Source organism: Glycine soja, chromosome 5 (assembly GCF_004193775.1).
Source record: "Glycine soja cultivar W05 chromosome 5, ASM419377v2, whole genome shotgun sequence".
NCBI classification, from domain to species: domain Eukaryota; kingdom Viridiplantae; phylum Streptophyta; class Magnoliopsida; order Fabales; family Fabaceae; genus Glycine; species Glycine soja.
This window is the reverse complement of record NC_041006.1, coordinates 18,804,595-18,818,595: the sequence shown is the minus strand read 5'-3', so window position 1 is coordinate 18,818,595 and position 14,001 is coordinate 18,804,595. Positions and strand designations below refer to the sequence as shown.

Here is a 14,001-nt window from a genome sequence, read left to right as displayed (position 1 = left end):
TGAAACTCAGTTTAAGTTAGTCTAAACCTAAGACGACCGTCTAAATTGGGCCTAGTCTTACATGAGGGATCTACGAACGAAGCTTGGATTAATTCGGCCTGACGAGGGATCGAGGGTTTAGTAATTTAGGCTACAACATAGAACACAAGAGCACGATTGATTAGAGAAATATATTTCTATGCATCAGCTTGTTTGTTAGAAAGACCCAACATATCTACCTACTGTTGTCATTTTATTTACCTTGCATTTTATAGTTTTTGGCATACAAGTTTAGTTTAAATTCTGTTTGAAATTATCACTTATACATGTTCTCTCAACAATGCTTCGATTCTGAACTTAATTTTGGCTAACATTTGTTCTCTGTGTTCGATACTCGGATTCATCCGTTTTAATTTTAAATAATTGACGATCTGGTGCACTTTCCGGTAAACCCCTATTGAAATTTCCTTGAGATATAAATGAACAAAAGAGTAACTGCAATGGGGAGCAAGCAGGGCACCTACACTAGTTTTTGTATTAGGGGTAGTTTTGTAATTTCACATACATTAAGTGAATATTTTATGTGTGTGTTGGGAAATAAATTTAATTGAATTGGGAGAAGCCCAATCCAATTAAATTTTAGAGGGGGAGGTGAGCATTTGCTTGCTACACCCAATTGCCACATCATATAGTCACACTTTGTGCATGTCCTTCGTACTTTACATGCCTCGTGACACCTAAGCACACTTAGTGGAGAATCTTGGACTTGATCTTGGATTAGTGGGCTGAACCATAACTAAAATTCACTAATCATAATTAGTGAAATTTTGGCTCCACAAATTCAATTTCAAATTCAAGTGAAATTTGAATAGAAATTCAAATTTCCCTACAATTTTGTGTGACACTTAGGCTATAAATAAAGGCCATATGTGTGTATTTTTTGAACTTTGATCATTTGAGAATTACACTTCAAAGTTCATACCTCATTTGAGGAACTAAATTTCGTGCTCCTTCTCTCCTTCTCCCTCCACTCATCTTCTCCTACCTTCAAGCTCTTATCCATGGCTTCTTATGGTGGTGAGCTTGTTCTTGACTCATCTTCTCCTTGAAGTGGCATCTCCAATCATCTTTCTTCCTTCTCCATTCCGCTTCCATTGAACTTCAAGAAGCAAAGGACTCCGTTGATGAAGAAGATCCAAGGCCTACAAGCTTCACATGGAGCTACATCACGTTTCTTCCAATAGTCATATTTCATACCTCTTAACATAGGTGATTTGTTAGTAGAGAATGCTTCTTCCATTTCTTTCTTTGATTTTGCTAGATCCTTTCCTTAGTATTATTAAATACTCAACCAATAAGGCCAAGTTATGACACAAATCAAAATAACAACAATCACACTAGAAGGGGGCTCGAATAGTGTGTTAATAAAGGATAGAAACTTATACATAGTAAAGAGTTTTATCCCAAGTTCAGAAAGCTATATGTACTAGAGTTGTCCACTGATAAGTAAGAAAACAAGTTTGAAAAAAGTAGAAGTTGATCGTCCAGTAAATATAAAGCGATATATTAAAAAGGTTTTTAAATAAACACTTGGTGGGAAAACGTGACAAAGTAAGATAAGAGAATACATCATAAAACCTCTTAAGAGAGATGTAGAAACACTTGATTTATATTGGTTCCATCAAATAGAGCTATGTTCAATTCTCTTTTACGAAACTATAAAGGGTTCCAATGATCAAAACTTTGATTACAGAACAAGTATTTTGTCCTGCCACTCTTGGCTATACAAATATTCTTCTAGCCACTTCTGGCACGCCCTTAAACTCCACCTGAATCTAAGAACACCCAAGTGAGGATTGCACCTTCTTCTATGAGGATTCTTTACTAGTTTAAATGTTCTTTGTTTTCTTAAATTCTATACAAGAATTGGAACACACACTCGTGAGTATTTCTCTCTTTTCTAGAATTGGGACATACATCGATCCCTTGATTCACTAATTGTTATTAATTGATTTATCTTTGTGCTTTGTGTTCTCCTCTTGATTCTTTCCTTATTGATTTTATTTATGCATAACATTTGATTACCATGTTCCATAAACTTATATATAAGTGTTGGAAAGAACTGAAAGGTGAACCATGACATTGTACCCATTGAAAAAAACTTAGGCTTTAAATCATGAAAATAAGTTTAACTAATCCTTCAAAAATATATGGAATTAACAAAGACCATAAATAATTTAAATGAACACAGTTACTACAAAAATAGGGGTTAATTCAATTGGATAATCTTCATTTCCTAAAAGGGGACAAAGAACAACTTAGGTTAATTCATCTTCAAAAAGAATTGGTTACAATTCTTAGATGAAGAAATTAATCCATTAGAAGGTTGTTTTGTGAATCTCCAATCTTAGAAGTTTTCTCATATTTGTTTTCTTCCGATTTTAAATGCTTCTCTTCATTTGAATTTTGAATCTCAACAACTTGCAATGTCAAATCGTTTCACTCTTCATTCATTTCATATCATTCATTGATAGCAATAATCACTAATTAAAAATTCATTCTATATGGATATAATATTTTATTTTTATTACTTGACAACAATTGTACACTTATGATTTTCTCATACAAACACTACTAAAAAATGTTTTTTACAACATGTATTTAAAAGCGGTTATCAAAACACCATCCATGTAAGTAGCGGTGGTTTTCTGTAATTAATTGGAACTTTTCAAAGATGGGTGTTGTCAAGACCATCTTTCAAATTAGATTTCAAGACCGTTTTCAAAGACGGGTGTTGTCATATTCTTCTTCTTCTTCTTCTTTTGCTCTGCCTAACTTACGTTTAGAACTTTCTTGCGAAACCACCTTGTCTTGATTGTTATTATTATTTGATTTGATTATGTTATCATTTTGATTATTATTTGATTTGGTATTATGGAAAAAAAACCTAGAAATGGAAGGAAAGACAAATGTATGAATTATGATTTGTTTCCTTATTTAGAGCGCATAATCAGAGGTAGCCAAGCTTAAATAAGGAAAGAATAAAATAAATTTGTCAAGAGATTTGATTGTCTCTTCTATTTTGTACAGTGGTTGTTTGATACTTGTAAATATTATATTTTATTATTGCTATTGCAAGAAAATTATGCAAATGGTCTTTTCCTGTTTCTGTGAAGTGTCAACAACAGAGAGTGATATGCAAATCTCTATTGTTAACATGTTTGTGTACAATGACAAGAGTGATGTGCAAATTTCAGGAGCAGGATAGGGGATAAATTTGGAAAATTTTGCCAAGAGAAAGGCTAGCTTCGATGTGTATGACAAAGAGAGGATGGGGAAATGAGGGATAAGACTTGAGAGTGTGATAAGTTAGCAACTGATATAAGTGCAAAGTCAAATTTTGAAATGCCAAATATGCATTTGAATGACTTGTGAGGATGAACTTGAATGATAAAGAATCATTGGGGGACCCTTGGCGTGGGAGTAATGTGATATTATTATAGAAAAGATTTTCTAGGAATGAAAATGGTGATTTACTCTTTTTAAAGCCCTGCACACTTTTTCCCCCTCTTTTTCATTTCAACTTTTTTTACCATGAATGTAGAAAGCTGAAGGTGGGCATGGCTTATTGTGATAGCAGGAGTTTTTGTTGTACTTATATTCGGCTACTTGTGCTGCATCATCCAGAGAAAATGCAAAATAGAAGGTATCTTTTATTGGGTGCTTGGGATGATTTTGTTGAAGATTTGCTATAAATATTTTGTTTATGTATGACAAGTAGCTGACAGAAAAAAGAAGCAGAAGGAACTACTATTAGAAATTGGAGTCAGTTCTGTGGCTTACATTGTATATCACAAAACAAAAAGACATAGAAAACGTGGCAAAGTCAACTATGAAATGCAGATATTTAGCTTTCCAATAATTGCTGCTGCAACAGGCAACTTTTCAGTTGCAAACAAGTTAGGACAGGGTTGTTTTGGACATTCTCAGGGGGTACTTCCTGATGGACAAGAAATAGCAATAAAGATGCTTTCTAGTAGATCAGGGCAAGGGTTGGTGGAGTTTAAGAACAAGGCTGAACTTGTAGAAAAATTGCAGCATACTAATCTCGTGAGGCTTTTGGGGCTCTGCATACAAAATGAAGAAAACATATTAATCTATAAGTACTTGCCCAACAAAATTTTAGACTTTCATCTCTTTGGTATGTGATCTTCATGAGCAAGATAATCTTGTAAATATTTATTTTAATACTTACTTTGGTTTATGTTTTGTTTGCTCTGTGGCTTGATAAGTAATGCTTACTCGGAAACAGATTCTAAAAGAAGGGAAAAAATAATTTGGGAGAAAAGATTCAACATCATTGAAGGTATAGCTCATGGGTTGATTTATCTCCATCATTTTTCAAGATTAAAAGTGATTCACGGAGATTTGAAGGCAAGTAACATATTACTTGATAATGAAATGAACCCAAAAATTAGTGATTTTGGCATGGCAATAATATTGGATTCAAAAGTAGTAGAAGTGAAAACATAAAAGAATTGTTGGAACATAGTAAGTATAAATTTCATTACAAATTAGCACAATTTTGTTCAACATCAATGCCTAATAGACAATAATGTATTCTTCACAGGCTCTGAATTTTCTGAAGACAATTTTGTTGCCAAAGTTAAAATGGAAATGGTAGTGAGAAAAGGACCAGGTATGTGTACAACATTTGATAGTAATTTCACTTCCTCATACACTATAATTCTAAATTATTACCATGTTTGTTCAAAATAATTTTCCCCATTTGAGAGTACAATATAATTAGTAATATATGAGATTCAATGCATCAGAGTTTTAAGTTTATCACCTATTTTGTAGATTCGATACAAATTGATGATGATGGAATGTTGAAACAAGTAAGGGTTGCTTCATGAATTTGGTAATTTCTAACTAGTTATAGCATATGTGAATCCCCCATTCCTTTCCATTGATATACTAATATATATGTTCATTTTTTATATACCAGCAAGATTAATATTATCTATTAATATTTTTTCATATAAAAAACTATATCAACGAGCATATAACATTTTTCTTTTATGACTCCTTTGCATATAAGTGACTCCTATATCATCTTAAGAAACCCAAAACACTAAACAACTTAATTTAAATTTTAAATATAATAGTAATTGTTACAATTTTGAATTAAATATGATTGAAATTAAAGGACTGAAATAATAATTAAATCTTCTGTATCCATATTCTACTGCTTCCATTCTGGTTACAGTTTACAGACAACTTACAAGTTTACTATTGGGTACAGATTCCTTAGAACTGGGTCTGGTATAAGTTCTCACAAAATGAAGATTTTAACTGTTATGAATCTAGCATTAGCATTCCTCATCTTCATATATTATGATATGCATCTTTCTAGTAGCTATTTATGTTGCTATTTTTATGCATCATTACCTGATATGTTACTGCCTTGATATATGCTGTTTTAAACTTTTTATTCCTTTTATTCATAGTGCATGAGAATTGACGGTGCCAATCCTGTAGAGCTCTCAGCCATGGGTTGAGAAATAGTAACATATTTTTACCTTAATATACTATGATTGACAAGCCATTTCTGTTGGTATTTTTTTTTTTTTTTTTGGTGAAAGCTGGTATATAATTTATTACAGAGTATGCTTTACCCATGCCATATCAATAAATTGTTGATCTGAATGTTTCCCATGCAGCCTCAACTGGAAAACAAGTATGATATACATGATATGCATTTTATGTATATTTTTTACATGTATGTTAATTGTTATCTTAATTGCTGCTAGTTATATTCACAAAATTCTATTGGATTCATAAACTTCTTGATAAGAGTTAAGACACTTTAAGTTGTAGACCAGCAAGCAGCTCCATTTTATGAATATGTTACAACAATGCACACTGATATGGTGATTTTTATGATACGTAAACATATTGCAGGGTCATAAATTTATGCTTGCACTTGAGTCAATGTGCTTCTAAGGATTTTATGATGATTGTAAACGAAGGTACAATGTAAGGCTTTGGAAAGTATTCATAGAATGTTTCAACTGCTTGCCAATGACAGCTCTAATTGATGAAAGCAAACTTTGTAAGCATGGTGGACTCTCTCTTGAGTTACACAATCTGAATCAGATAAAGAGTTTGTAACATCCTATTGAAGTGCTTGAAATTGGTCTACTATGTGACCTCCTTTGATTTAATCCTAGTAGTGACATTCGGGGTTGGGGAGAGTACGAGCGCAGAGTTTCCTATACTTTTGGTGCTAATAGGGTGATGGAATTCCTTCAGAAGCATGATCTTGATTTGATTTGATTTGTAGGGCCCATCAGGTTTCATATTCCTTTTAAATATGTGATTGTAATGGCTAGGAATCAAAATGTATGATGTGATGATTATATTCCATGTTACGGGTCGTAGAAGACAAATATGAATTCTTTGCTAACATGCAACTTGAACACATCTTCTCGGTTCCTAAGTGTTGTGGAGAGTTTGACAATGCTGGTGTTGTGATGATTGTTGATGAGACACTTGTGTGCTCTTTTCAAATATTGAAGCCTGTAAAAAATAGAAAGCCTAATAAGTTTGGCTTTGGGAGCACAACTACAGTTAAGCATAGTACTCCAACAAAAGCCAAGGTATTTTGATTCCTTGAATCCATTCCAAAATTTTAATTTAATGATGTAGCAGAAATTGATTTGAGCTTGAGCTATTAATATGTGCAGAAAACCTTAGGGAAATAGTCAAAACAAGACTCTTAAGTATATCAAGTGCAAGTATAAAACAAAATTCTTAGGAGGGGAGCATAACAATATTTTTTTCTTGCAAGTTGTAGACTGTATTAGTAGGTTCTACAATGTCAAGGTTTACTATTTTGAATTCCTTTTTGTTGTTAATTTCTAGGAAATTTTCAAACACATAATTTTTGGTCAAGATATTCCCAATTTTGGAATATTTAACCTCTTAACCACTTTACTGGATAATCAACTCTATAATTATTCTTGGTCAAACACACAGATTGATGATGGCTTTGATACAACTGCACTACCCCACATGCTCATTGAAAGGCTCAAATAAACTAAGGTCATTAGTCATAACTAAAGTCAATATTGGGGTTTCATTACCCATAAGATATCTGAGTCATATGGTGTTTGTTAATATATATACATGACACAAGGAAGAAATTCTGCATTGCTTAAGGAAGTGTTCAACATAATTGAGTTTGATATCTTAATTTCATAAACATAGTTTCAGGAAATTAGGAAAAAAAGTTAAATAAATCAAATAATAAAATATACAAAAGGATTTCTTATTTTTACCCTCAACTTATAATAAAATATAAGAACTCTTTTGTATATTTTATTATTTGATTTATTTAACTTATATGGCTACTACTATCATGGCTACTACTCTTCTGTAAAATATTTAAGAATTAGGTAGAGGTACTGACATGGTTGAAAAGAATTCTTCCAATAATGTACATAAGAAACGAAATGGGGGTGGGGGGTTAGCCATTATTTTCTGACATCTATATTGGTAAAAACCACTATTAAATTTCAGACTAAAGGTAGCTATTTTTCTTCATTGCCATTTGGTTAAATGCTGGTCAATGTGCTTATTGCTAGTATTATGTGGTTGTTTTGCTATATAAGATTTTTTTGTTAACTCTTTTGGATATTGAGCATCTTGCTATTGAAAATCTCATCCTTTGGATGATACTTTCAGGCAAACCATCTGCCTAATTTATTGTTAAACTGATTCATGCTTATGGCATGCTTAAATGCAGATTATTTATGCACATAGAAAATATTTTGATGCATATCAATTCGCTCGAATTAAATCTATTTTTTCTTCTTTTGAGAAGAAAGTACTTAGGGTATGTCTTTTTTTTGTTTAATTTTTTACTGAGCCTTGGAACTGTAATTCGGAAACTAAGGTAGAATTCCATCCCATGTATTGAGTTTAATTTTTTTATAATTATAGGCTTCATCAACTTTCACTTCGCATTTCAGCTTAGAAAAGTTATTTGTCTCCTCTCAATTTTCCTATTGATTATTGCTCTGTTACTATAACTCTGCCTCATTGTCAATTCTTAATAATGAAATCATTCTCTTTGCAAGTAGTTGTTGTAAAATAGCTTGACCAAAATGGTCTTCAAGGAAATCGAGAGTTTTTTAGTGGAAGTTGTTATTCCCTTTGCAGGTAGTTGCTTTTGAATTTCTACCTTTTTTACTTTGTTTTAGGTGGTGAAATAGAAAATTGTTTTTATAATAATGCTTGTTTTTATTATTTTAATGTATTTATAGACAAAACTTCAGCTAACTAACAAAATTGTTTTTATCATTTTAATGTTGTTTTGGTCATTTCATAATAATGCTTTTATTTTTTAAAATTAATGTTTTTTTTTCAAAATAACATTCAAAGATGGTCATTAGCTAATCTTTCTAAGACGTTGCTTAGCTAACAACCATCTTAGAAATGTACCTTTCTAAGATGGTGTTTAGCTAACCACCGCCTTAGAAAACAACATTTTTCTAAGACGGGTTTTATAGAACTGTCGTTGAAAGTCTTAACTATCAACGACATTAGCTTCAAAGACGGTGCAAAAACCGTTTTTGTATGTTGTTTTCCACCGTCGTCGTTTGTCTTTTTTGTAGCAGTGAAAGTTTTTGGCACCATCATTCATGATTGTGCTATTTTGATTTTTTTAATTGCTATTTAATAGATTTGAACAAAATTTTATTCTCTTAATTCTTTTTAATTATCTTTCTTATTTATTATTCCCTCATTACCACCATGGCATCCAATCAAGCGAACACCCATTCAAGGCTTACTTTGCACCCATAGTCTACAGTTTGCTGACTAGGATTGTCCATCCCAATGTAACCACCAAACATTTTAAAATTACAATGTTGGAGCAAAACTAGTTTGGCAGTTCACAATCAAAAGACCCTAATTACAACATTGAAGGGTTGTTGGAAATTTATAAGACTCTAAAATAATGAAAGAGCTCTTTCTTATGCACCGCACCTTTGCTTATTACCTCTAACTCTTAAGGATAAAGGATGCAATCGAGGTTATCAAACTCAACTCATAGACTCATAAGAGTATATTTCATATAAAAATGTAATAATAAAAATATAAAATACATATAAATACCTATTTATTTAATTTATTATTATTATTATTTAGTTTGTTATATTATATATTATGATTTAAATAATTTTTAAAAATTTTTAATACTATTATACTTATTATTATTATTAATTATTATTTAGTTGGTTATAAATTTATATGTTATATGTTACATTTTCTGAAGAAAAAAAACAAAAAAAATGTGTTGTTGGGCTCAAATAGAGGCCCAACCATTCAAAATACATAAGAGATGTTTGTTGAAACCCTAAACATTAGTAGCAATGTGCCTTTGCCCTAAAAAAAGTTGTTTGGTGAAATAAAGAGACCGTGAGAAGAGTAGTTCCAAACCAGCACGAGTCAGCAACAGTCGAGCAACAATCGCAAATCACAGAGGAGGAAAGGAAGGTGTGAAATGCGAAAGAGGAACCCTCACTTGAGTCTCCTAATTTGTGTCGAAATTGTGATGCGAAAAGAACACAAGCCTGTGTTGTTTCATTAAAAAAATTTACTCCAACCAGAAACACTAACTCGCCCCTAGAATCATGAGTCTACACAAGTTTAACAAGTCCACTCCGAGTCTTTACAAGTCTACTCAAAAAGTGAGTTGACTCATGAAGGGCAACTAGACTCACAAACTCGTCCAAGTCTACGAGTTGACTCATGAGTTTGATAACCATGGATGTAATTACTACTTTGAAATTATGTGAACAAGCTTTCCTAGATTCTACCCACCTTCCAAGACTAATTGGGTGAGGATACAAATCACCAATTTCCACCAGAGGGGTGGTGAATTCCCTATATGAAGCATGGGAGTGGTATAAAGTCTTGTTAGAACTATGATTGCATCATGGATTTAAGTAGTGGTGGGAAATCCAATTCACTAAAGTAAAATGATTTTAGACTCCACAACTAGTGAAACTTTTATGAACAACCCACTAAAGGAAGTCATTGTTGGAATTCTTGAGGTTGTGGCTTCAAACTATAGCCAATGGAAGAGCAAAAAGGAAAACTACTCAAGAAGAGTGGCTCTATGTAAGTATGAGGTGAGTGATGTTTATAAGTTGACGGAGAAATTTGATGCTCTAAGTAAAAAATTTATAAAAAAAATCCAATGTTAATTTAGTAGGTGCTATTAATATTTCTTGCAAGCTTTGTCATTTGTAGTGACATACAACTATACATTGCCAAGAAGGAATCTCATCTAAGCAAAGGAGTAGATAGAAAATATGGCTTTAACCCACAATTAATGTGACTACTCGTAGGCAAAGATATTCTATCCATATTTGAATACATACAATACAACCCAGAGTGGAGGAGTTATCCTAACTTTTCCTACCAAAATAATCAAGATCAAGGAATATTTAAAGGGGTAGTTTATTGCAAAAAAAAAAAGTTAAGTAGCCTTCTACCTTCAATAACCGATAGATATGGTAGCTAAGATTTTTTAAAAACTCTAAATTTTAAGCAATCACCATCCAAGTTGTATAGCCTCGTAAAGGGGTTTGTAGTGAGTTAAAAGAAGTCTAACAAGTTTGTGAGTCGCTCCATCCAAAACTTGAAACCTAAGGTGGAGCAAATGATGGATAAAATGGAGAACATGGCTATCCACAACAAGTTGGAGGCTCAAATTTCCTTATTTCCTCCTCAAGCCAAGCTCCAAGTTCCCCGCTGAACCCAAAATGAATCCATTTGAGCATTGTATAGTAGTGACCTTAAGGAATAGGAAATGTTGAAGCATTATCCTTTTGAACTAAAATATTTTAATGACAACAAAATTTTAAGAATAAAATTTTAAGGCCTTTAGACTTATGCTACTAATGGTTTGCCTTGAGTTCTTTTAAACAGTTCATATTCATGTGTAAATGTCTTTTGCATATTTTGTATGGTCTCATATTGATTCATTCTAAATAGTTCATATTCATGTGTGAGAGTGTTTATTCAAGATCTCTTAACATTAGTTGTGCCTTCATGTGTAACTTGTAATGTATCCCACATTTATTTTGCATTTTTACAATTTGAGACTCTAAAATATTCATCCATGCCTAATGCATAAGTAATTATATTTTTGGCCTTTAAATTATATTGAACCCTTCTTTTTTCATCTTCATCCCATTGTTCTCTAGGTTTTTCTATAGTTTCATTTCCCACTACCATTGTAGGAATGAAGGGACCAATTTCAATGGCTTCCCATATATTTAAATCTATGGCTTCTATAAAGATCTGCATTCGGGTTTTTCAATAGTGATAACCCTCACCATTGAACATAAGAAGCTTATTAATAGAATTTCCCTCAAGAAATGGAAAGTTAGATGAGGCCATAATTATTCTTGAAGTTTTTAAACTTTAGACAAGAATCCTACTCTGATACCACTTGTTAGACAAGTGGCCTCAATAACTTAAGAGGGGGGGGGGGGGTGAATTAAGTTTTCAAAATTTTCCCACTAACAAACTTTTAACCCCCTTTAAATGGTAGGCTCAGAATGCAGAAGAAGAAGTACCAATCAATCTAAACGATGTTCTTTAAACGTGTAAGAAAAATTGATTGCAATAAAATAAATGAGATAAGGGAAGAGAGAAACGCAAACTCAATTTATACTGGTTCGACCACTTCTCGTGCCTACGTCCAGTCTTCAAGCAACCCACTTGAGATTTTCCACTATCTCTATAAATCCTTTACAAACTCTGAACACACTTCAAATTCTAAATTTCAAACTTTCAAAAAAATCTTTTTAAAATAATTTTACTTCTGGTAATCGATTACAATGCCAGGTAATCGATTACCAATGGAAAAAATGCATTTTTCAGAAACTATTTAAAATCTTCTAAAACCTTTTTATAATCAATTTAAAAACTATGTTGTGAAGTAAAACCTTTGCAATCACTAGGAGACTCTTTTAACAAAGATAGACTAAGACTTAGCTTTCTTCTTGATCTTTGTTTTCTTGGTCTTGATTTAATCTTGAAGTAATCTATATTTGCTTAACCTTGAATGTTTCTTGAAGCAATCTTGTTTGACTATACTTTGGCATCATCAAAAGCCTATATTTATACATTCACATTCTCCCCCTTTTTTGATGATGACAACAATTATCAAGTAAATTCTTTTTGGCATCATCAAAACTTGCATGATTCACATTCTCCCCCTTTTTGATGATGACAACCATTATCAAGTAAATTCTTTTTTTTTTTGCATCATCGAAACCTGCATGATTCACAAGCATGAAGAGAGACATCATGCAATAGTGTACTGAGATAGTGCATCAAAAGTAAAAAGCTTTCCAGAAGACATAAATCATTACGGAGAACAAATCTTATTATTACAAGTCCTATTTGCACAAGGTAGCTAGAAAACAAGAAAAGTAGTCTCAAGAAAAATTCAATTACATGAAGAAGGAAAAAGACTTACCACCTGCAGAAGACACTTTTTTTGAAGTAGCAAAACACATGACTATGTTAGAGGAAAAGTCATGAGCCACTAACAACAACAAGCACCAACAACCATAATTTCGAATTTAAATTATTTGAAAGTTGTTCCAACTAAGGAAGGAGGAGGAACTAACTGTATTGACATGGACAACACACAATGGATCTCCTTGATCTCTAAGTTTCACAAGGAAGAAGGAATGTGATGTAGCCTTGTGGAGCTTGTAGGCCTTGGATCTTCTTCATCAATGGAGTCCTTTACTTCTTGAATTTTAATGGCAGTGGAATGGAGAAGAAGAGTTGAGAGGAGATGCCACTTCAAGAAAAAGATGAGTCTAGAAGAATCTCACCACCACAGGAAGCCATGGATAAGAGTTTGAAGGTAGGAGAAGATGAATGGAGGGAGAGGGAGAAAAGGAGCACGAAATTTTGTGCCTCAAAAGAGATCTGAACTTTGAAGTTTAATTCTCAAATGATCAAAGTTGAAAAAATGCACACACATGCCCTCTATTTATAGCCAAAGTGTCACACAAAATTGGAGGGAAATTTGAATTTCTATTCAAATTTTACTGGAATATGAAATTGAATTTGTGGAGCCAAAATTTCACTAATTATGATTATTGGATTTTAGCTATGGTTCAGCCCACTAATCCAAGATCAAGTCCAAGATTCTCCACTAAGTGTGCTTAGGTGTCATGAGGCATGTAAAGCATGAAGGACATGCACAAAGTGTGACTATATGATGTGTCCATGGGGTGTAGCAAGAAAATGCTCACCTCCCCCTCAAAATTTAATTGGATTCGGATTCTCCCAATTCAATTAAATTTATTTACCAACACCCATCAAATATTCACTCAATGCATGTGAAATTACAAAATTATCCGAACACTATTAGGATTCCCCTAGTTTACATTTCTTGCCAAACCGCCTAGATAGCTTTCCATTTACCAATTAGTTGTTTACCTTATCTTTCACACCTCTTTTAGTGTTTATTTTGGCTAGTTTCAACCATAGTTTCTTTTACCTTTTGTTTTCAAACCTCCAACAAGAAAGAACCACAACTTAGAAACCAACATGAGTCATCATTCATCTAGTGTTAATGGCGAGGGTACTAGTCATAAAGACCCTTTATCTAGAATCTTAGATGAGTTGAGTTCCCTCAAGTTATGGAAAGAAAAAAAAGAGAGAAAAGAAAAAGGAAAAAAAAGAGTGGAAGAAATAAGTCAAGATGAAAGAAAGAAAATAAGAGAGGAAGAAAGAAGAAAAATAATGAAAGAAATGAAAAGAGAAAAACATGCCTCCTATAGTAGTCATAACTCTTGCAAGAGCCTAAGTGAAGAACTTCGTGACTATTACAAAGGAAGGCATAGGTCACATCTTAGACCTCACTCCCATAGAAGAGAAAAGGAAAGAAAGCCTCAAGAGGCTAACATTAAC

At 32.7% G+C, this 14,001-nt stretch overlaps 1 non-coding gene and 1 pseudogene across 1 annotated transcript; one reads left to right on the top strand and one right to left on the bottom strand.

Moving 5' to 3' along the window:
* The first annotated feature begins 3,876 nt into the window (after positions 1–3,876).
* LOC114411198 lies at positions 3,877–7,083 on the top strand (annotated as a pseudogene).
* Positions 7,084–9,889: 2,806 nt separating this feature from the next.
* On the bottom strand, positions 9,890–9,995 carry LOC114413874. Its single transcript, XR_003667018.1, has one exon. It is a non-coding gene; the product is annotated as a small nucleolar RNA R71 (small nucleolar RNA).
* Between the last annotated feature and the right edge of the window lie 4,006 nt (positions 9,996–14,001).